The 23,008-nt window shown below is 41.5% G+C and overlaps 1 non-coding gene across 1 annotated transcript; it reads left to right on the top strand.

Moving 5' to 3' along the window:
• The first annotated feature begins 5,274 nt into the window (after positions 1 to 5,274).
• Positions 5,275 to 5,329, top strand: LOC139536616 (U7 small nuclear RNA). Its single transcript, XR_011667342.1, has one exon. It is a non-coding gene; the product is annotated as a U7 small nuclear RNA (small nuclear RNA).
• Positions 5,330 to 23,008: the final 17,679 nt, after the last annotated feature.

Here is a 23,008-nt window from a genome sequence, read left to right as displayed (position 1 = left end):
CAGAGGGTGAATGGGTAAGACAAAAGATTTAAGTTCCTTTGAACGGGATTTGGTTGTAGGTGCCAGGCACACCGGTTTTTGTCAAGAACTGCAATGCTGCTGGGTTTTTCATGCTCAACAGTTTCCTGTGTGTATCAAGAATGGTCCACCACCCAGAGGTCATCCAGCCAATTTGACACAACTGTGGGAAGCATTGGACTCAACAGGGGCCAGCATCCCTGTGGAATGCTTTCAACACCTTGTAGAGTCCATTCCCTGACACATTTAGGCTGTTCTGAGGGCTAGCTCAATAGTAGGAAGGTTTTCTTAATGTTTTGTACATTCAGCATATATGTGCCACAACTGATTGTGATAGCAGCACCTTCAGAGCTAGTCCAAGTCAGGCCCTCTACTCTCATTACAGCTACAGTACAATTTCAGGTCCATGTTGCAGCTTTGGTGAATAAACCGATATCTGAGGGATTTTAACTGTTGGATGGTATAGTATTTTAAGTATAACTGCCAGGTCACAGTTGTAAATGAGAATGTGTTCTCAACTGGCCTACCTGGTTAAATAAAGGTGAAATAAAATACAAATAAAATAATGTCCTATATGGTGGAGCCAGAAGAGCTTGTAATGAGGACAGGACCATGCAGGTAAACACAAACACCATCTGGTCATATGGATCTGCAGCTGGGCGACTGTAGGTCACATGCCAGCAACAGGGACAGATGTCTGACAGCATGTCACACAAGGACGGACGACATAGAGCAGGTTGTAGTTCCATCATAGGCTGCACTGACACCAGCGTCAGCCTGGCATGGCCTGGGATCAAAATGTGTGCACACAGGTGAGAGACCAGGCCTGGCTGGTATGATGTTGTGTCTGGGTTTTCTGCTTTGCCAGCTTGTTATTGATTGCCTGTCCAGCAGGGTTGGGCTCAAGTGGATTTACAATTGGAATTTGTGAGTACTCCACATGTTTTGATATCTTATCAATATTGCCATGATACAGACATTATTGTGTAAACTTCTCTCTCTGCTGCTGTTGGTGCATTTTCTCAAATTCTAGAATGACTGAAATGTTCTCAAGGACAAACCATCATTGTAATGTTTACATGTGAAATATTTTTTAATCAGCAGCACTGTCATAATGCAGTACTGTTTCCATAACATATTGTAGAGTACCATTTAGTTTATTACAAAACATGGATGATGACAGTTTTCTTGATAACAATAATAGTCATGATAGTTTATTGAAGAAGTATGTAATCATAGGAGCTTAGGTTACATTAACCTATAGGAGCTTTAAAATATGTAATAGAAAGACACAGCTACTGCACATTCCGTCCAGCCCAGTTCTTCTCAGATATGGGAATGAAGCTACATTATGGTTCTCTCTGTTTTCTCTCCCTGTGATAAGTGTTTTTAATGTTATCTCTCCTGCTTGGAGTGTATATTTTTTGTCTAAATACAGCATCACACTGGCTTCATGGTTGAGGGAGTGACTGGTGATTGGAGGATTGGAGGCCCTGGGATTGTTACAGCTCAAAATGTATCAAAGGCATCAGGCTAAATGTCATGGCCCAGAGAGCAATGGTCAATCCTTCCTTTTAAACATTCAGTGAACCTTAACAATAACAACAGATACAGACATCCACATCGCTCCTCATTCACTTTTGGCAAGTGTATACTAATGTATAATTTTATTTTTTTTGCCTTATATAGAAATTTGCAGGACACAAACTGCTATTTTGGGCATATTTAAACCCATTATCCACAGACGTCTCTGTACTCACTGAGACTGATCCTGAATTCCTCCTGTTTAATGAAGTCTTACGGATACTGCCAGGGCAAGCTGTGTCTGCAACGTGGTCTCAGGACAATTTGTATTAATCTGAACGTAAATATGTGGCAATCCATTTAGTATGATATGTTCAATTACGTTAGGTTACATAATGAATGGATACAATATCAATATCATACAAATCAGAGGACGTATAGTATCATACATCTTACCCGGTCGTACAAATGCATACGAATTGGATGAAGTAACTTATCATTCCTCTTGGAGGATGTATAGTATTACACATCTTTATCTGAGACCAGGTTGCTTGTTGCGCCATAACAAAGGAGAATTACAGGGAGAATTTACATTGGCGGTTAGGAAAACTAAAATGACAATTTACATAGCATGGGTTAAGTTTTGAATAAGGGTTAGGGGAAGGGTTAGCTAAAATGCTACAGTTGTCCCCGACGCATCTCGAACATTCAACCTTTGGATTGCTAGACCGTCACGGATTACGCCTACCCATCCTCCCTCACCAACCTCCCTACTTTCGTTTCTGGCTAAAGTAACTAGACCATTAGTAGGTGTCATATGTCTTGGAGGTGCTCAGAAATATGTAAAGTATATTTTGTATGGCTCTGAGGCCAGGCTGGTGTCTGAGGTGCTTCCTTCCTCACCACAACATGTCCAACAGCACACAATCAACACCATGGGCACAACTTTGGTTTTATAAGTGGGGGGAGGACTTCCCCCCCGCCGTCCCCAGTGAAAGTTGTGCCCCTGCTCAACACTATGTGCAAACCATCAAGGGGGCTGAGTGCTGTAGATGCCCTAAAGAGATTTGAACACATTTGAACTTCCGCCCCCTGCTGTATCACAAAGGGTCATGGATACTCCCCGAGCACCTGTTGATACGTAAGGAACCTTTAAACGCAGACTGGAGCGGAATTCACTTAATTTTTTTGTTGCTGAAAGACGATGCCCACTCCTTTGATTGGTTCAGCTAGAATCCACAAGTGTGTATCCTATAATGGAAAGGCATCCGCGAAAGAAGATTCCACAAACTTGTGTGCTGTTGTTACATTTGTATTGGTGTTTCATTACATGTCCGATGAGCTCACAGTGTTGTTACATGTAATTTGCGGCGTGCATCATGAGCAAAGTCATTGTAGCCTATCATTTCATTTCCCCTCGCTGTGAGAACCATGGTATGAGCACTGGCTGACTTAGCATTTGTTCTGGACCTGTTAGTTGCTTAGCACCCTAAGGGCTACTGTACATTTAGCGAGTCCAGTATAGCATTGCAGCCGAATATCCTGCCAGCAGCCTACCAAAGGTTGCTCTGTGTCAATTACAATGTAGAAACACGTGTCTCTAGTCCAAACCGTTCAGTAGTTAGGCTATGCATATTACCGGAGCTTCATTTTATACCTTCTATTTCTATGGCATATTTGCATCTGCAATATGTAAGATGACACAACTTTGGAGATTTTTTTTTTTTTTTTATTTATTTTTTTTTTTATTTTACCGTTATTTTACCAGGTAAGTTGACTGAGAACACGTTCTCATTTGCAGCAACGACCTGGGGAATAGTTACAGGGGAGAGGAGGGGGATGAATAAGCCAATTGTAAACTGGGGATTATTAGGTGACCGTGATGGTTGAGGGCCAGATTGGGAATTTAGCCAGGACACCGGGGTTAACACCCCTACTCTTACGATAAGTGCCATGGGATCTTTAATGACCTCAGAGAGTCAAGACACCCGTTTAGATAACAATAGATGCTGGTTTCCCTTTTCCATCTGTGGCGAAGTTTTCCCTAAATGCATATGACAAATCCTGCTCCAGAACCAGCTATCCCACATACAAAATACTACAGTTTACTATAGAATACTACAGTACTTACTATAGAATTCTAGAGTAAACTGTAGTATTCTTTATACAGCGGCTGGTTCTAATCTTGAATGCTGATTGGTTAAAACTGCATTCCAGACGGTGTCTATTCCAAAAGTTACCACCGGCTAAATCTATGACGTTAAAATTCCTATTTACTCTGTTCCATCTGACTGCGCAATCCACTGTCTCATCAGCCTAGCCAGGTAATTTATAAACTTGATATCCACAATAAAATACATCTAGACATTATCACACATTTATTTTAGACTAACATTTAGTTTTCAACAGCGGAGATTTGTATAAACCTTGCTCTCTGTCTTTTCGGCATTTGCAACATTGTTTAAATATTCAAATTCGATCTCCAGCTGTCCCATAGTAATGAACATGTCGGGAGTCGGGACGAGACAGACAGGCAGGCAACGTTTCTCAGCCAGTCGAAATCATGAATCAGCTGGCATCATTTTTATGAATATATACAACGTATAAATGTAAATTGAAGAAGGTAAAACGAAACGGTGCAGCTAGTTTGTAGACTTTCCAGCTTTAGTTTGAATTGATTGTGTGAGCTGTGTTGTTGGCTAGCTCCCCTGAACAACAGCATCCTGACGAGAGAGCACATTTTCTATGCCAGGCAAAATAACGCCTCATTAGCTCATTGTTATGGATGTATCCAAATAAATGTCACTAGAAAACAGCTTAAACAAATGCAAATGCAGCTACTTTTGTTATTCTGGCTGCACTATTTGACCTGACTGTAAGTTAGCTGTCGTTGGCTTGCTAGCAAGCCTTGGATGAGAACGTTGCCAGCCAGTATGGCAATGGTACATTTAGAACGAACGACTGAACGTCCATAGATACAGAACAAAAAGACTAAATGACTGGGTCGCGTCTCTGGCAACTGAACCAATAGAACGAACGACCAGCCGGCTTGGGTAGCAACCCTAGATTTGTTTCAGGACTATATCTTGTGGAAGGATGAAATAATATGAATAAATTAATCAAAATATTTGTTTTTATTCAAATATATAAATCATTATTTGAAAATGTTGGTAACCCGTTGTGATAATGCCCGAGACACCGGTGTTTGGAGGATATATTTGCACGGTTTGCCCAACATCCGTGACAATATGTCCTCCAAACACCCGCTTCTCGGACATTATCACTTAAGTAGAATACTATACTACACACTGTAGTATGCTATCCCTCAACCATGTGTAGTACTTAGTATAGAATTGTGTAGTATACTGTAGAATACTATAGTAAATACTAAAGTATTATCCACACAAAATATTTCATAAATGTCCGCAAAAACACTACAGTCCGCAAAAACATATTTTTTTTAACTATAGTAAATACTACAGTATTTAATTAGCATATACCCTACCAATTCCTCTCCCCCATATCCTAATATGTGCCACCCGTAAGTGAGAAACCTACATGCCAAGTATAGGCCATATATAGTGTTCCCTACAGTTATGGAAGACAGCTGAAGCGCTGAATGTACAGACCCCAGTCCTTCCTTTATTCCTCCCTTTATTCCTTTCTTTATTCCTGCCTGCCTGCCTGCCTGCCTGCCTGTCTGTCTGTCTGTCTGTCTGTCTGTCTGTAATGGAACATTTGTTCTTTTAGTATTTATCCAGTAGGTTTTCTCAAGGAGAAAGCCCCCCACGTATATATTAAAGATAATAACAAAACACTACAGTAAATACTACGGTACACCACAGTCCGCAAAAAAACTATAGTAAATACTACAGTATACCATACTTCAGTCTGCAAAACACTACAGTGAACTATAGTATTCCTAACATAGTATACACTATAGTATTTTTCCATGTGTGATAGCCTAGCCAGGTAGCTAATCTTTTGAATATGGTGTAGTAAAAACAACAGAAACAGATAGCATTAGGTTGCTATATATGCTAGCTAGCTACACTGACAGCTGTCAATGCCCTACTTGTTGTTATTTCTCCACTCCATGTGGAAATCACCGCAACGTTCCAACCCTCAATTCGTGAATAAGTATTAGTAGCCTGCGTCATTCTTCAGAGGTGGAACCTAAACAAGAATTTCCGCTCTAGGACAGGAATTAAGCATTGCCCTCTGGTGGGGGCCTTTAGTAAGCATTTGCAGAAAGTCAGGGAAAGGTTAGTATGTGGCTTACTCTTTAACCTTAATCTTGAGTGGCCTTTTTGGCTTGTGTTCAGTTTAAATAGCAAGTGCTAGTCTTCTGTCTCACAGTTTTAAACATATAACTCATGTGACTTGGTTTTCAGGCATGGAATTTGTCCTGCCCAGAGCTTGGTCTTTGGAGCATCTTGAACATTAGGGCGTTAAAGTAAACCATTACATTACAGTTTCTAAGTTTATTGTCAGTCTTAGCGGTTTTAGTCAGAAGTCCTATCATCATTACCACCTCTGTGTGTTTAATAAGTAAGCAGTACATCTGGTTGGCATAGGGGCCCACAAATCATCAACAAACATAGCTAATGGATGTTTCCTATTTCAATGTAGCCATCTACCTAAGATACCCTACCCTCACCCTCTCACTACAGCCATATCATTACAGATACAGTGCCTTGTAAAAGTATTAATCCCCCTTCGCATTATTCCCCAAAAATGTTCTTCCTAAATTATGCCAGGATTCTATCCTATCATGGGCCTTAGGCATTGCAGCTTGTAAAGGGAATTTCTGATTGAGCCAACATATACAGCCTTTAACCATGAATGGAAACATTTCTTTAAAAACCTTCATGCCTACAGTGCCTTGCAAAAGTATTCATCCCACTTGGCATGTTTCCTATTTTGTTGCATTACAACCTGTAATTTAAATAGATTTTTATTTGGATTTCATGTAACTGACATACACAAAATAGTCCAAATTGGTGAAGTGAAATAAAAAAAGAACTTGTTTCAAAAAATGCAAAATATATATATTATGGAAAAGTGGTGCGTGCATGTTACGGCTCTCGTTTGTTGAATGAAGAGTGGACCAAGACGCAGCGTGGAAAGTGTTCATGATGTTAATATTCAAAAACACTCAAACAAAATAACCAACGTGAAAGCGCACAGTTCTGTCAGGCAGAAACACTAAACAGAAAACCATATCCCACAAAACCCAAACGGAAAATGACAACTTATATATGATCCCCCAATCAGAGACAACGATAGACAGCTGCCTCTGATTGGGAACCACACATGGCCAAAACAAAGAAATAGAAAACATAGACTTTCCCACCCGAGTCACACCCTGACCTAACCAAACATAGAGAATAACGTGACAGTGCATATGTATTCACCCCCTTTGTTATGAAACCCCTAAATAAGATCTGGTGCAACCAATTACCTTCAGAAGTCACATAATTAGTTAAATAAAGTCCACCTGTGTGCAATCGAAGTGTCACATGATCTGTCACATGATCTCAGTATATTTACACCTGTTCTGAAAGGCCCCAGAGTCTGCAACACCACTAAGCAAGGGGCACCACCAAGCAAGCGGCACCATGAAGACCAAGGAACTCTCCAAACAGGCCAGGAACAAAGTTGTGGAGAAGTACAGATCAGGGTTGGGTTATAAAAAAATATCAGAAACTTTGAATATCCCACGGAGCACCATTAAATCCTTTATTCAAAAATGTAAAAAATATGGCACCACAAAAAACCTGCCAATGTAACAGTTTAACTTTAGTCCGTCCCCTCGCCCCGACCCGGGCGCGAACCAGGGACCCTCTGCACACATCAACAACAGTCACCCACGAAGCATCGTTACCCATCGCTCCACAAAGGCCGCGGCCCTTGCAGAGCAAGGGGAACCACTACTTCAAGGTCTCAAAGCGAGTGACGTCACCGATTGAACCGCTATTAGCGTGCACCACCGCTAACTAGCTAGCCATTTCACATCGGTTACACCAAGAGATGGCAGTAACATTTAATAACGGACATATAACGAGACAGGAATAGCATCAGCATACAGAAAACAAAGGCTAAAAAACAATCAATGCAGCAGCGGGGAACAGAGCTGGGGAACTGACAAATATAGGGGAGGAAATAAACAGGTGATAAGTGAGTCCAGGTGAGTCCAATAATGCTGATGCGTGTGACAAGGGAAGGCAGGTGTGCGTGAAGGATGGCAGGAGTGCGTGATGCAGGGCAACCTGGCGCCCTCAAGCGCCAGGGGGAGGGAAGAGCGGGAGCAGACGTGACAAGGAGGGAATTAATCAGAGAGGCAACAAAGAGACCAAAGATAACCCTGAAGGAGCTGCAAAGCTCCACAGCGGAGATTGGAGTATCTGTCCATAGGACCAATTTAAGCCGTACACTCCACAGAGCAGGGCTTTACGGAAGAGTGGCCAGAAAAAAGCCATTTCTTAAAGAAAAAAATAAGCAAACACATTTGGTGTTCGCCAAAAGGCATGTGGGAGACTCCCCAAACATATGGAAGGTGGTCGTCGTCACCGTCCTACTAGCCGCCACCGATCCCTTTTTCGTTTGTCTGTTTGTTTTGTCTTATTAGTTTCACCTGTGTTTCTGTTGTTTTCGGTTAATGAGCTTCCCTATATTTAGTAGGTAGACCCGCCCTTGTTTTGTGCGGGATTGTCTTTATTTTGTTACGTGTTATAGGCTGAGGTGTATTTTTCTTTCTTTCACTTGACACCCTGTGGTTTTTGGGTTGTCACGTTATATGTCCGCGCCCTGTATTTGTTGGGCTTATATTTTGTGTGTGCCTTATTAAAGAGCACTATACCCCCAGTGGAACTCTCTCTGCGCCTGATTCCTGCACCCACCTAGTCCCGTGTGAGATTCAGTCTTCCATAGATTTGAGAATGGGATGGAGGTTCGCCTTCCAACAGGACAATGACCCTAAGCATACTGCTAAAGCAACACTTGAGTGGTTTAAGGGGACACATTTAAATGTCTTGGAATGGCCTAGTCAAAGCTCAGACCTCAATCCAATTGAGAATCTGTGGTATGACTTAAAGATTGCTGTACACCGGGGGGGGGGGGGGGGGGGGATTTCTTATGCACGATCAAGTTCTGTTATTTTGTGTTATTTCTTTCACAATACAAAATATTTTGCATCTTCAAAATGGTAGGCACGTTGTGTAAATCAAATGATACACACTCCCCCAAAAATCTATTTTAATTCCAGATTGTAAGGCAACAAAAGAGGAATAATGCCAAGGGGGGTGAATACTTTCGCACCTACCGTGCCTCACCTCAACAATGACTTGATTTACTCCCAAAAACTCTCAAGGAGAATGTTGTGACTGTTTACTCAAAGCTCCACACCTGATCTAATGGTACTTATAGAAAATAACAAAAAGAGTACTGAGTACATTTCAAAATAGGTTGTTAATGTTTTCTTTAGTGCCCCAGTGTACTCCAATTCCATTGTGCATTCCCACTGGACACACACTGCTTGAATCAAGGTTGTTTCCATGACATTTCAATGAAATTAATAGATGTTGAATTGACGTCTGTGCCCAGTAATTGACTGTAAACTGTTTGGGGATTCAGAATGCTTTCCATTTTTAAACACTCTTAGCACCTAATTAGCCATGACCTAGCACTTTGAGGACAGACCTGTTGGCTACTACCCATCAACTCTCACCTTTCTCCACCATCTTTCTCTTCCTTCCCTGATTTAGACACTGTTGGTGGGCACAGACAATAGTGACTAAAGAACCCCATCAATGAGCCAGGCAGTTTAATAAAAAAGCATTCCAAATTTCTGCATGGGTCTGGTCTTATGTCTGAAAGTCTAATTAATTAAACAATTATGTAAGAAATACCTACATATATATTCTGGGTTTGTAGGTAACAGACAAATGGTTTCTCAGCAGAATTCTTACAGTGCTGTTCTATCAAATACACTGAACAAAAATATAAACGCAACATGCAACAATTTAAAAGATTTTTCAGAGTTCCAGTTCATATAAGGAAATCAGTCAATTTCAATAAATAAATGAGGCCCTAATCTTTGGATTTCACATGACTGGGAATGCAGATTTGCATCTGTTGGTCACTGATACCTTTTTTTAAAGGTAGGGGCGTGGATCAGAAAACCAGTCAGTATCTGGTGTGGCTACCAATTGCCTCATGCAGCGCGACACATCTCCTTCGCATAGTTGATCAGGCTGTTGATTGTGGCCTATGGAATGTTGTCCCACTTCTCTTCCATGGCTGTGAGAAGTTGCTGGATATTGGCGGGACCTGGAACACGCTGTCGTACACATCGATCCAGAAGATCCCAAACATTCTTAATGGGTGAAATGTCTGGTGAGTATGCAGGCCATGGAAGAACTGGGACATTTTCAGCTTCCAGGAATGGTGTACAGATCCTTGCGACATGGGGACATGCATTATCATGCTGAAACATGAGGTGATGGCGGTGGATGAATGGCACGGCAATGTGCCTCAGGATCTCTTCACGGTATCTCTGTGCATTAAAATTGCCATCGATAAAATGTGTTTGTTGTCCGTACCATAACCCCAACATTACCATGAGGCACTCTGTTCACAACTTTGACATCGCCCACACGACGCCATACACGTGGTCTGCGGTTGTGAGGCCACTTGGATGTACTGCCAAATTCTTATGTTAGAGATGGTAGAGAAATAAACATTAAATTCTCTGGCAACAGCTCTGGTGGACATTCCTGCAGTCAGCATGCCAATTGCACACTCCCTCAAAACTTGAGACATCTTTGTGTTGTGTGAAAAAACTGCACATTTTAGAGTCCCCAGCATGTAAACACTTTTGTGCTCAAAATTTGAGAGAAATAAACTTTTTGTGCTTATAGGAAAAATGTGGGTATCTTTTATTTAAGCTCATGAAACATGGGACCAACAGTGTACATTACTGTGCAATAAAAATGGCAAGCTTTAGGATACCTTTAGACCTGTGAAAAAACATAGCACTGATACTGTAGTTTCTCTGCATGCCTGAGTCCATAACACCAGTTACTTTGCAGTTAAACTCTTTCTAAATAGGTAGCCAGTATTTTTAGTCTGTCCGTTGGGTAATGTGGACAGGGATTTTCTCTGATTGCCTTAATCTGCCTCAGTGTTTTTTTTGGCACAAGACAGTTTCAACTCTACTCGATGTCCCAGATAGCAGTAGGGAAAATGCAGTACTATCAGTGAAGAAACTGAGAGCCATATCCATGCTCTGTCTCATCATGGTTGCAGTCAAATAAAAGACCCTGGTGTTACATGCATCTCTTCCCCTCTATGATTAATATGAGTTTAGTAAGGTCAACCTGATAAAGTTTCAACAATCTACAGTGCCTTCAGAAAGTATTCACACCCCTTGACTTTTGTTGTGTTACAGCCTGAATTTACAAGTGATAAAATGGCCTAAACACAATACCCCATAATGTCAAAGTAGAATTATGTTTTTCTAAAGTTTTACAAATTAATAAAAAATTTAAATCTGAAATGTCTTGAGTCAACAAGTATTCAACCCCTTTGTTATGGCAAGCCTAAATAAGTTGCATGGACTCACTCTGTGCATAATAGTGTATAACATAATTTTTTTATGACTACCTCATCTCTGTACCCCCCCACATACAATTATCTGTAAGGTTCCTCAGTCGAGCAGTGATTTTCAAACACAGATTCAACCACAAGGACCAGGAAGGTTTTCCAATGCCTCGCAAAGAATGGCTCCTATTGGTAGATGGGTAACATTTTTATAATAAGACATTGAATATCCCTTTGAGCATGGTGAAGTTATTAATTACACTTTGTATGGCCATTTCACATCGGTTACATATATTTACACCCAGTCACTTCAAAGATACAGGTGTCCTTCCTAATTCAGTTGCCAAAGAAGAAGGAAACTGTTCAGGGATTTCACCATGGGGCCAATGGTGAAATCAGTTACAGTTTATCAATGGCTTTGATAGGAGAAAACTGAGGATGGATCAACAATATTGTAGTTACTACACAATACTAACCTAATTGACAGAGTGAAAATAAGGAAGCCTGTACAGAATAACAAATATTCTAAAATATGCATCCTGTTTGCAACAAGGCACTAAAGTAATACTGCAAAAAATGTGGCAAAGCAAATCACTTTTTGTCCTGAATACAAAATGTTATGTTTGGGGCAAATCCAATACAACACATTACTAAGTACCACTTTCCATATTTTCAAGCATAGTGGTGGCGGCATCATGTTATGGGTATGCTGTAATTGTCAAGGACTGGGGAGGTTTTCAGAATAAAAAATAAACGTTATGGAGCTAAGCACAGGCAAAATCCTGGAGGAAAACCTGGTTCAGTCTGCTTTCCACCAGACATTGGGAGATGAATTCACCTTTTAGCAAGACAATAACTTAAAACACAAGGCCAAATCTAAACTGTAGTTGCTCTCCTGAGTGACCGAGTTACAGTTTTGACTTAAATCTACTTCTAAAACTATGGCAAGACTTGAAAATGGTTGTCTAGCAATAATCAAAAACCAATTTAACAATAAATTAGCTAACATTTCTAAAAACATGTTTTCACTTTGTTATTATGGGGTATTGTGTCTAGATGGGTGAGAAAAAACAATTTAATAGATTTTGAATTAAGGCTGTAACAGCAAAAACTGGCTGTCACGACTCCTACCGAAGGTGGCTCCCCTTCCTGTTCGGGTGGCGCTCGGCGGTCGTCGTCACCGGCCTAAAATAAAATGCAAATTAATTACTTAAAAATCATACAATGTGATTTTCTGGATTTTTGTTTTAGATTCCGTCTCTCACAGTTGAAGTGTACCTATGATAAAAATGACAGACCTCTACATGCTTTGTAAGTAGGAAAACCTGCAAAATCGGCAGTGTATCAAATACTTGTTCTCCCCACTGTATCTATTTTATTTTATTTTTATTTATTTCACCTTTATTTAACCAGGTAGGCTAGTTGAGAACAAGTTCTCATTTGCAACTGCGACCTGGCCAAGATAAAGCATAGCAGTGTGAACAGACAACACAGAGTTACACATGGAGTAAACAATAAACAAGTCAATAACATGGTAGAAAAAAAGAGAATCTGTATACAATGTGTGCAAAAGGCATGAGGTAGGCAATAAATCGAATAATTACAATTTAGCAGATTAACACTGGAGTGATAAATCATCAGATGATCATGTGCAAGAAGAGATACTGGTGTGCAAAAGAGCAGAAAAGTAAATAAATAAAAGCAGTATGGGGGGTGAGGTAGGTAAATTGGGTGGGTAGTTTACAGATGGACTATGTACAGCTGCAGCGATCGGTTAGCTGCTCGGATAGCAGATTTTTAAAGTTGTTGAGGGTGATAAAAGTCTCCAACTTCAGAGATTTTTGCAATTCGTTCCAGTCGCAGGCAGCAGAGAACTGGAAGGAAAGGCGTCCAAATGAGGTTTTAGCTTTAGGGATGATCAGTGAGATACACCTGCTGGAGCGCGTGCTGCGGGTGGGTGTAGCCATCGTGACCAGTGAACTGAGATAAGGCGGCACTTTACCTAGCATAGCCTTGTAGATGACCTGGAGCCAGTGGGTCTGACGACGAACATGTAGCGAGGGCCAGCCGACTAGGGCATACAGGTCGCAGTGGTGGGTCGTATAAGGTGCTTTAGTAACAAAACGAATGGCACTGTGATAAACTGCATCCAGTTTGCTGAGTAGAGTGTTGGAAGCTATTTTGTAGATGACATCGCCGAAGTCGAGGATCGGTAGGATAGTCAGTTTTACTAGGGTAAGTTTGGCGGCGTGAGTGAAGGAGGCTTTGTTGCGGAATAGAAAGCCGATTCTTGATTTGATTTTGGATTGGAGATGTTTGATATGAGTCTGGAAGGAGAGTTTGCAGTCTAGCCAGACACCTAGGTACTTATAGATGTCCACATATTCTAGGTCGGAACCGTCCAGGGTGGTGATGCTAGTCGGGCGTGCGGGTGCAGGCAGCGAACGGTTGAAAAGCATGCATTTGGTTTTACTAGCGTTTAAGAGCAGTTGGAGGCCACGGAAGGAGTGTTGTATGGCATTGAAGCTCGTTTGGAGGTTAGATAGCACAGTGTCCAAGGAAGGGCCGGAAGTATATAGAATGGTGTCGTCTGCGTAGAGGTGGATCAGGGAATCGCCCGCAGCAAGAGCAACATCATTGATGTATACAGAGAAAAGAGTCGGCCCGAGAATTGAACCCTGTGGTACCCCCATAGAGACTGCCAGAGGACCGGACAACATGCCCTCCGATTTGACACACTGAACTCTGTCTGCAAAGTAGTTGGTGAACCAGGCAAGGCAGTCATTAGAAAAACCGAGGCTACTGAGTCTGCCGATAAGAATATGGTGATTGACAGAGTCGAAAGCCTTGGCCAGGTCGATGAAGACGGCTGCACAGTAATGTCTTTTATCGATGGCGGTTATGATGTCGTTTAGTACCTTGAGCGTGGCTGGGTGCACCCGTGACCGGCTCGGAAACCGGATTGCACAGCGGAGAAGGTACGGTGGGATTCGAGATGGTCAGTGATCTGTTTGTTGACTTGGCTTTCGAAGACCTTAGATAGGCAGGGCAGGATGGATATAGGTCTGTAACAGTTTGGGTCCAGGGTGTCTCCCCCTTTGAAGAGGGGGATGACCGCGGCAGCTTTCCAATCCTTGGGGATCTCAGATGATACGAAGGAGAGGTTGAACAGGCTGGTAATAGGGGGTGCGACAATGGCGGCGGACAGTTTCAGAAATAGGGGGTCCAGATTGTCAAGCCCAGCTGATCTAGGGTTAGTTAACAAGATGTATTGAGGCAGTATAGTAAGACATATTAACAGTGTTGAACAGCAACTCCAGCCCGTCTTAGAAGAGGAAGCCTACTTACTTTCTTTGAATAAGATGCCCCCATGCTCCTGCATGTAGAGGTCTGCTAGCTCTGTATGCCCGGCCAGGTGTGGCTCTTTTGGGTCTCCCTCACCACAGTTCTCCCTACGTCTCTCTACTCCTCTGGGCAGGGCCAGGCTCCAGGCTCTCCCTCAGCTCTGCTCTGTCCACCCTGCCTACCTGCTCCAGGGAGGGGGCAGATGGACGGTAGAGAAGAGGGGCCTCCTAGCTTTCCCTCTGGCACGCTGACAACAACAGACAGGGGTGCTGTACTGTACTCCAGACAAGGCTAGTTCACAAGGTGCTCCTCAAGACTGGCTATCCTGGCTGGTTGAGGAGGGATCCATAACTCCACAAATCAAACCTCAACTATTGCAAGGTCATGCTATCAGTTAGACTGTATAAAGAGAGGGAGATTAAGAATGAGGCTGGGTAGTGTGTGAGAGAGAGAGAGAGAGAGAGAGAAAGAGAGAGAGAGAGGATTGTATGTGTGTGAGTGAGCACGTGTCTGAGCATGGCCATTGTACAAGAGCGGACCCTTCTCAGCCACCTGTTGCTGGCTGACTCCCCATTCTTAGCAGACTTAAGGACAGTAAGGGGGATTATGTTAATTGGGCCTGACAGTGCAGGAACCCAGGGAGAAAGCACACTGTGGGACAGAAGCTCCAGCCTGGGTTGTCACTGTCGCTATGTCACCAGTCATCCCCCTGGCTACTACCAGGAGCTGGAAAACACTGGGCTGGACAGACCATGCCTAGGTGTGTGAGTGTGTGTGGGAGTTTATAACTGTTTGTTATGGTCTTTTCTGCTTCTCACCTCTTTAGGTTGACCTTCTCAGGCTCTGCTAGAGCTGCATTTAATTCCAGAAAGTTGTTCCCTCGCTTATACCCTTATTTACTCCCTCGTCTGTCGTTTACTGACTGAAATACAGTCCCAGGTTCTGAGTGTCGTCCCCTTCCCTGTCTGAGAATTTGGCCACTAGGAGCAGCTGCCACAAATCGGGCAAGTGTCCCAGGGAAAGCATTCTAACGTACTACTGGATTCAGTTTGGGCCCATATTGAACTTTTCTAAGATTGAGAACAGAAAGCTCCACCATTCTGTCGAACGCCTTCTCAGCATCCAGTGAAGCCAGCAAGGCAGGGGTCTTCTGTGCGTTTACTTGATCTATAATATGAAAGAAAACGGTGAATGTTATCAGAAGAGTACTTGTCTCTAATAAATCCAGTTTGGTCTTTTATTATTTTGGGAAGAAAAGTGTTTAGTCTTTTGGCGAGCAATTTGGTAATCATTTTTTTGTCAAAATCCAACAAGCTTATGGGCTGAAAGGACAAGCAGGATAGAGGGTTCTTGCCTTTTTTGAGCAACACTGTAACTCGGGCTGTGTACATTCGAGTCTGGGAGAGCTCAGTTTTTGCAAAATTCATCCAGCATTGGAATGAAAATACGGCTAAGCTGGGGCCAAAAAGCTTTGTAAAACTCTCTGGGAAATCCGTCTGGGCCTGGGGACTTGTTAGGCGGCATGGAGATAATTGACACACTGAGCCTCTCGTTAGGTCTGTAGATGTGTCTTAATCGAAAGGCTATAAATGGTGATAAATGATCAAGGCCTATGTGAAAATGATAAATACAACAACAACAAAAAAATTACAAAAAATTGTCTATAGGCCTAGTATAAATTCACAGTATCTGATCACTTTGTCTGCCAGCTAGTCAATCTGTTCTTCAGACAAGATAACAGGCTGTAAATGGCTAATTTTCTTACTTGACATAAAAGGGGAAATAAAAGTAGGCTAAAACGTTAGTAGGCCTATCCCTCTCTCAGCTAAAAGAAAATAAATATTAGTTGGCTATAAAGACATTTAGCAGGGCGGGTGGGTCATTGGATGGCGACTATATGTTGTCTTACCTCCATTGGTAATAGCAGTAATCGCTTTTAGTCATTGGTCCATTTCTCAGTTGGCAGCACTGTCCTTCAAAAAATGTTTTGCCTCTTCGGGAGTTTTGAAGTGTCGCAGGGCTTCTTGGTGAAGAATCCTGAGCTCGTTTTGGTATTTGAATCCCCTGATGATGCCTCGGTCAATGTTTCTTAACCTTGTCAAACTCTCAGTGCTTTCGGCATATTCAAGCTGACAGGTCCTGGTGTAAATGAGTTTGGCTTTCCCACTGTAATGGTGTTGATTTCTGCCGCCTGTAGGACTCGTTCCTTTTCGGTGAATCTCAGGAAACGTATGGTGACTGTGCTCGGTGAGATCTCTCGAGTTTTATGGGCTTGTCGGTGGACAGGTGGAGCCACTACGAAGTTTGTCTTGCAGGTAGCGGATCAGTGGCATGTTTCCTTCTTCTTTTTCAGCCAGGTTTAATAAAACACAATTATTCTTTCGCCCCCTATTTTCCAGGTCCTCTGTTTTCTCTTCCAGATGCTCTATTTTCTTTTTAGCAGATGCTATTGTTTCCATGGTGTCTGCCAGTGAGTTTTCCATGAATAGGATTCTCCCCCCCCTTATCCAGGCGCCCCGTGGGCCTCGGGGGGGCCTCGGGAAGGGATGGGTCCTCTTGCTCCTGGCTAATGGCGCTAGCTTTTTCTGAAGGTAGCTGTTTCTTGGAGGCTTTTTCCATGGCTATTGCTCTGAGTCTGGGTAAAAATGTTACATGTAATTTCGCCTTTTGTAGCCGCCATGACTTTTTGACTAACTTGAAGTGGAGGTAAGATTAAGAATTGGAAATTACTTGTGCGGAGCTCTCAGTTCATGCAGTCATCTCGTTCAAGGGTCACGTGATCCCGTATTTTATTTTTGGATTATTTGTGCACTTGTTTGACGTTAATGTATTGTTAGGAGCTACTACCATCTGCATTTCGCTGCACCCGCTATAATATCTGCTAAACTGTTTACGAGACACAACATTTTTGATTTGAAGTCTGAAAGGATAGATAAACTGATACAGTTGAAGTAAACTGAAAAAATAACTAAACATCAACATGGAATGTTTTACAAATTGAATAATGAGGACAGCTCTGGTAAGGAACTCTTCCGTGTAGCCATCATATTCCCCTCTCTCTGTTCTTCCTCAGGATGCAGCCTCCCATCTCCACCACCCCTGGCTAGCCATCATATACATTTGTCTCAACATTGTGCTTCACTACCTACAGTATATGGAGGAATACAAAAACAAACTAAACACAAAGAAGAACATGTATGATTCCTTGAAGCAAAGTGCACACATTATTTGATATTCTATAACCTTTATTGAAAAGTACATGCTTACTGTACTTTCTCAAGGGGCTTTGTCCATTCATGTAACCTGCTCCAACAAAGACCCAGTCATCTCTGGTCTCCAGTGACTTCGCCCCAGTGCTCCCAATACTGACAAACGTCTCCCTGATTGTGTCGGTCATCCTGAGAGATGGCATCAAACAGTTTTCGATTTTGGCTAGTCGGGTTTTTAATGGCATGCTAGACAGAAAAGTCTCCTTAGTCTATCCCGTCCTAGAGTTGGAGCTACCATACAGGGCTGGGATCAGTTACGTCAATTCAGCTTCTTTTTATTGACAACTTACTTTGTAGCTGGATCATCTAAGGAGGCCACAGGAAATACACCAAACATGTTTTTTTATACTGTGTTTTACAGTCCACTATTTACCAGGTACTTGAGAATTGCAATGTGAAATGATAATTACCTATATATTATACAGTTGTCTCTTTGGGATGCATGGAAATAGTACCAGGAAGTTAAATTGAAGTTATCTATCATGTTGCAATCCTGTTTTGTATGCAGATACCACCCTTACAAAAAGATCACATGAAAAAATCATGTGGTTTTTGGTCACGTAAAAAAAAGTTGAGTTTCACATGGATCATTCACATGAGGAGTTTTCGAACATGTGAAACGGCAAATGTTATTTTTACATGTGATGAGCAATCGGGCTCCAGAGTTCCTCTGTAGAGATAGGAGAACCTTCCAGAAGGACAACCATCTCTGCAGCACTCCACCAATCAGGCTTTTATGGTAGAGTGGACAGACGGAAGCCACTCCTCAGTAAAAGGCACATGACAGCCCACTTGGAGTTTGCCAAAAGGCACCTGAATGATTCTCAGATCATGAAAAACAAGATTCTCTGGTCTGATGAAACCAAGATTAAACTCTTTGGCCTGAATGCCAAGCATCACATCTGGAGGAAACCTTGCACCATCCCAAGGTTGAAGCATGGTGGTGGCATCATGGACTGGGAGACTAGTCAGGGTCGAGGGAAAGATAAACAGAGCATAGTACTGAGAGATCCTTGATGACAACCTGCTCCAGATCGCTCAGGACCTCAGACTGGGGCGATGGTTCACCTACCAACAGGACAACGACCCTAAGCACACAGCCAAGACAACACAGGAGTGGCTTTGGGAAAAGTCTCTGAATGTCCTTGAGTGGCCCAGCCAGAGCACGGATTTGAACCCGATCGAACATCAATGGAGAAACCTGAAAATAGCTGTGCAGCGATGCTCCCCATCCAACCTGAAAGAACTTGAGAGGATCTGCAGAGAAGAATGGGAGAAACTCCCCAAAAACAGGTGTAGCGTCATACCCAAGAAGACTCGAGGCTGTAATCGCTGCAAAAGGTGCTTCAACAAAGTACTGAGTAAAGGGTCTGAATACTTATGTAAATTTGATATACTTTTTTTAAAATTTTCAATAAAGGTGCAACATTTTTGCTAAAAACCTGTTTTTGCCTTGTCATTATGGACTATTGTGTGAAGATTGATGAGGGGGAAAAAGTAAAGGGGTCTGAATACTTTCCGAATGCACCGTATAAGTGAGATATTCACATGTGGAGTTTTTTAACATGTGAAACTGCAAATTGGATTTTCACATGTGGAGTTTTGTAACATGTGAAACATCACATGGGATTTTTAAATGTGATTGTGAAAATTGTGAAAACTTGCATTTTCACATGTGAATTTCACAATTCACGTGAAGTGAAAGCATGTTATTGTCCTCACATGTGTAAAGGTGGTTTCACATGTGAAAAAATTAAGCTCAACAACTGAACACAGCTATTTCACATGTGAATCAGCAAATTTCAAGTTTCTTTTTTTCATAAGCACTTATTTTCAGAATACATGTTGAAGGAACCAATCTTTTTAAACTCCCCCCTTTCACGTTGGAAGACAAAAGATATTTGAATGTACTTACTAAAATACTTAAAAGTTGGCATAGTGCCATAGTAAATGTTTTTATTACACAGTAGGGCTTCTCTAATGCAACTCACCATTCACAAGGATAATATTCAGCCCAACCCCGATGTTGTTGTAAATGCCACTCATGATGCTATAAAGATTAAAAGGTGTCATATTACACTATGACACACTATTTCATACTGTACAGTATACATTCCCTTGCTACGTCTCAATACTTTGGAATAGTATATTTATCCTCTTCTACTCCCTTCCTGAATGGGTAATTGACCTTGATCATGAATTTCTTTCGATTGTTTTATTCATTTTCAGATCAAGGGTCATGCAGAATGAGAGACGAGGAAAGTCAGGTAGTTAAGACTGTTAGGGAACAGACATTTATACAGAATTACACTTTCTATTAATTTGTAGTTAGCCCTAGCTCTAGGATCTCAGTACAACAAACTGGGCGACAATGACACAAATTTAGTTTCTACTGCCATCTGCAGCAGTTAAATTGAGATGTGTGCTCAGTTCCAAATGGACCTGTTCTCAGTACCTCACTCTCTCTACTCACGTCTTGCCATCGAAGCAGATCCTGGGTCCGACTATATTCGCCACACCACTTCTTACGAGAAAGCCAAAGTTAGTTGGTGGACATTCACTTTGAAGACACATTTGGTTCGAGGTTGTTCAACTTGCTCTGGTTATTGAGATGGACAATGAGTTTTTATACATAAAACATGCCATTTTAGGTAGGCTGTCATTGTAAATAAGAATTTGTTCTTAACTGACTTGCCTAGTTAAATAAAGATTAAATAAATAAATAAAAACATTTTAACATGCAAAGCCATTCATATCCGGGCTGTTGCAGAAGTATTTAACTGTCTGGATAGCCGTGCCCTACCCATTCTGACTCTTTAGAAATCTAACGGCCTGCAGGCATTGGGCTATTTTCCCCACAGATAAAATTAATGATCAATAATGTATGAGAATGACAAAAGGATGTCTTACTTAAATTGTTTTGTCATGTCACCCTGAAGTATTGATGTATCAATTGAGATTCAATTAGCCATCTTTTCCATATTGACATAACAAAACTGCATTATTTACATTTATCAATAAGCGATGATTATGAGTTTAGGTCAATTTCTACTGTGAGGGAATTACTGTGCTCATTAGTGATCGATTAGGACAGCTGCTTGACTGCCATTTATTTAGTTTTGTTTAATTAAATGTTCATTAAATAAATTATTTCGGTGTCATGATTAATGTGTTACCTTCACCGATGGGAGAGCATCAAAGTACTGAGCATATTGAAAAAAAAGAGGATGCCATTTAGTAATGGTTTTGTTATGAACCCCACTACATCCTTGAGGGTATTAATAGGACCCTGACTGAGCAAATTGATAGGTTGCATTACTGGAAAAGCACTGAAAGAGGGTAACTAATGGACAACCTAAAGCAACATTCTCAGTTAATTAACTGTTTGATTAGTTAATTTAAGAGTGAAATCACTCCAGTCAGGGCAAACATGTTTACTTTTTGGTCCACCAGCCACTGTGGCAGGTAGATGTAAAAATCTACCAGCCACTTAGATCTTTTACCAGCCAAAATATTTTGTTTGCCATTTTGCTCAATTGTATTACATTTACCCAAAATATCAGAGACAAAATGTTCAGCTGCCCCTTTAAGGGCAGGAGGTTACCGTGGTAATGGGGTCACTCGAGCCCAGTGATGCCAATTTAGCAATTTAGTTGCTAGATTTAGCAACTTTTTAGACTACCCTGGCAACTTTGTTTTCAAACAGCACCTAGCAACAGATTTAGCTACTTTTAAAAATTGATTTGGAACTTTTAGCAACTTTCGAAAAGTGACTCAAACACTCAAATTCACGCAATTTCCCTCTAAATTACACAAAAACTATGTTCTCTGTCACACACTCAGTCACAACACACGTGCCTGGCTGCAAAAGTGCATTGTGAGTGATGTCAGCAGCAGGCGCTTAGCTCGTGCACATGCAACAGAAGGCCAGCTGCAATTTCAGCAAATTGCAAATCATTGTTAGCTGACTGCAGCAGCAGTAGTACGGGTTCGACGAGCCAAACCCAATGAATATAGTTGCTCACGAATGTTTGATCTTGAACAGAACTTACAACATCAATCAACATGTCTCAATCAAAATTGTACAGCCAGAAGTACAGAAAAGAGTGGGAGTCTGTACCTGAACAAATGTCAAATCATATTTTTTGCCGAGCTGGCCAGTCAATTTGAGTAACGTTATTGTGTATTCAACGTAATGACGCAATTCTACGTTATCACGCAATGACATCACAACGTCATTTAGCAACTTTTTGCAACAAATCAATCTGCCTCTAGCAACTTACCCTGAAAATTAGTTGGCAACACTGCTCGAGCCTGTGTTTGTATGTGTTTGTGAGATTTGGGATCTGAGTAGGTCATCTCTTCGCTATCAGTTGAAGCAACAGACTCAAACTAAAGTTGGAAACAACCTAGCTTGTTAACAAAACAATGTAAATATCCAAGAAACACGAGGACAAAGTTTCACTTTGTAAACTTTAGAGTAAATTAGACCGACTTTTATGCCTGTGCGCAACGTCTCCAAATATGAATCTATCAGCACTTCACTCAGTGCGCACAGCTCCCCTGTCAGGTATTGTTTCTGCACAAATTGGGATATAGGATTCCTATTTCTTACCCGCCAATACCTATATCAACCGCATTTGGCAGTTGGCAGTTGTTCATTTTATGCACTGGTTCCAGTAGTATGTAGTTATAGGCTTTCAGATTCTCTATTTTACAAAAAATGCTTCTGTAGATTACTTTCGGTGTTATACTTACTTGTGTTTGAGTTTTTTCACTCTTCAATACGCCTAAAAATGTAAACTGATGCAGCAGACAAGAAGAAAAATATTTTATACCATCCATGTTCCTCTAAGATTTCGTAAGAAATGACTATAGTGATAATCTATTGTTATGAGTGTTATAAAATAATCCTGTACCCAAATACTTTTGAAAGCCTTGGTCTTTGGCTGTACCATGGAGGGCTTGGACCAGATGAAGCACAGAAAAATGAGTGTGGACATTAGCACCCCAATATATGCAGCACCTTTGAACACTGGAAGACATTGGGATGGTCAACACATAGATAAAGCAATATCTGGCTGCATGACGGGTTAAATTGGGATTTTGTTGATGGTAGACAAATTCTAGGCATTCTATGCAGATTCCCTCTATGTGGGAAAATGTAATTACCAACGTTTCGACAGCCAAGCTGTCTTCATCAGGGTTTATTTTTTAAATATGTACACATTAACATACTCCAATAATGT

Source organism: Salvelinus alpinus, chromosome 12, assembly GCF_045679555.1.
Source record: "Salvelinus alpinus chromosome 12, SLU_Salpinus.1, whole genome shotgun sequence".
Taxonomy (NCBI): domain Eukaryota; kingdom Metazoa; phylum Chordata; class Actinopteri; order Salmoniformes; family Salmonidae; genus Salvelinus; species Salvelinus alpinus.
The sequence above is the reverse complement of the archived record's forward strand: the minus strand, read 5'-3'. Positions and strand labels throughout refer to the sequence as shown.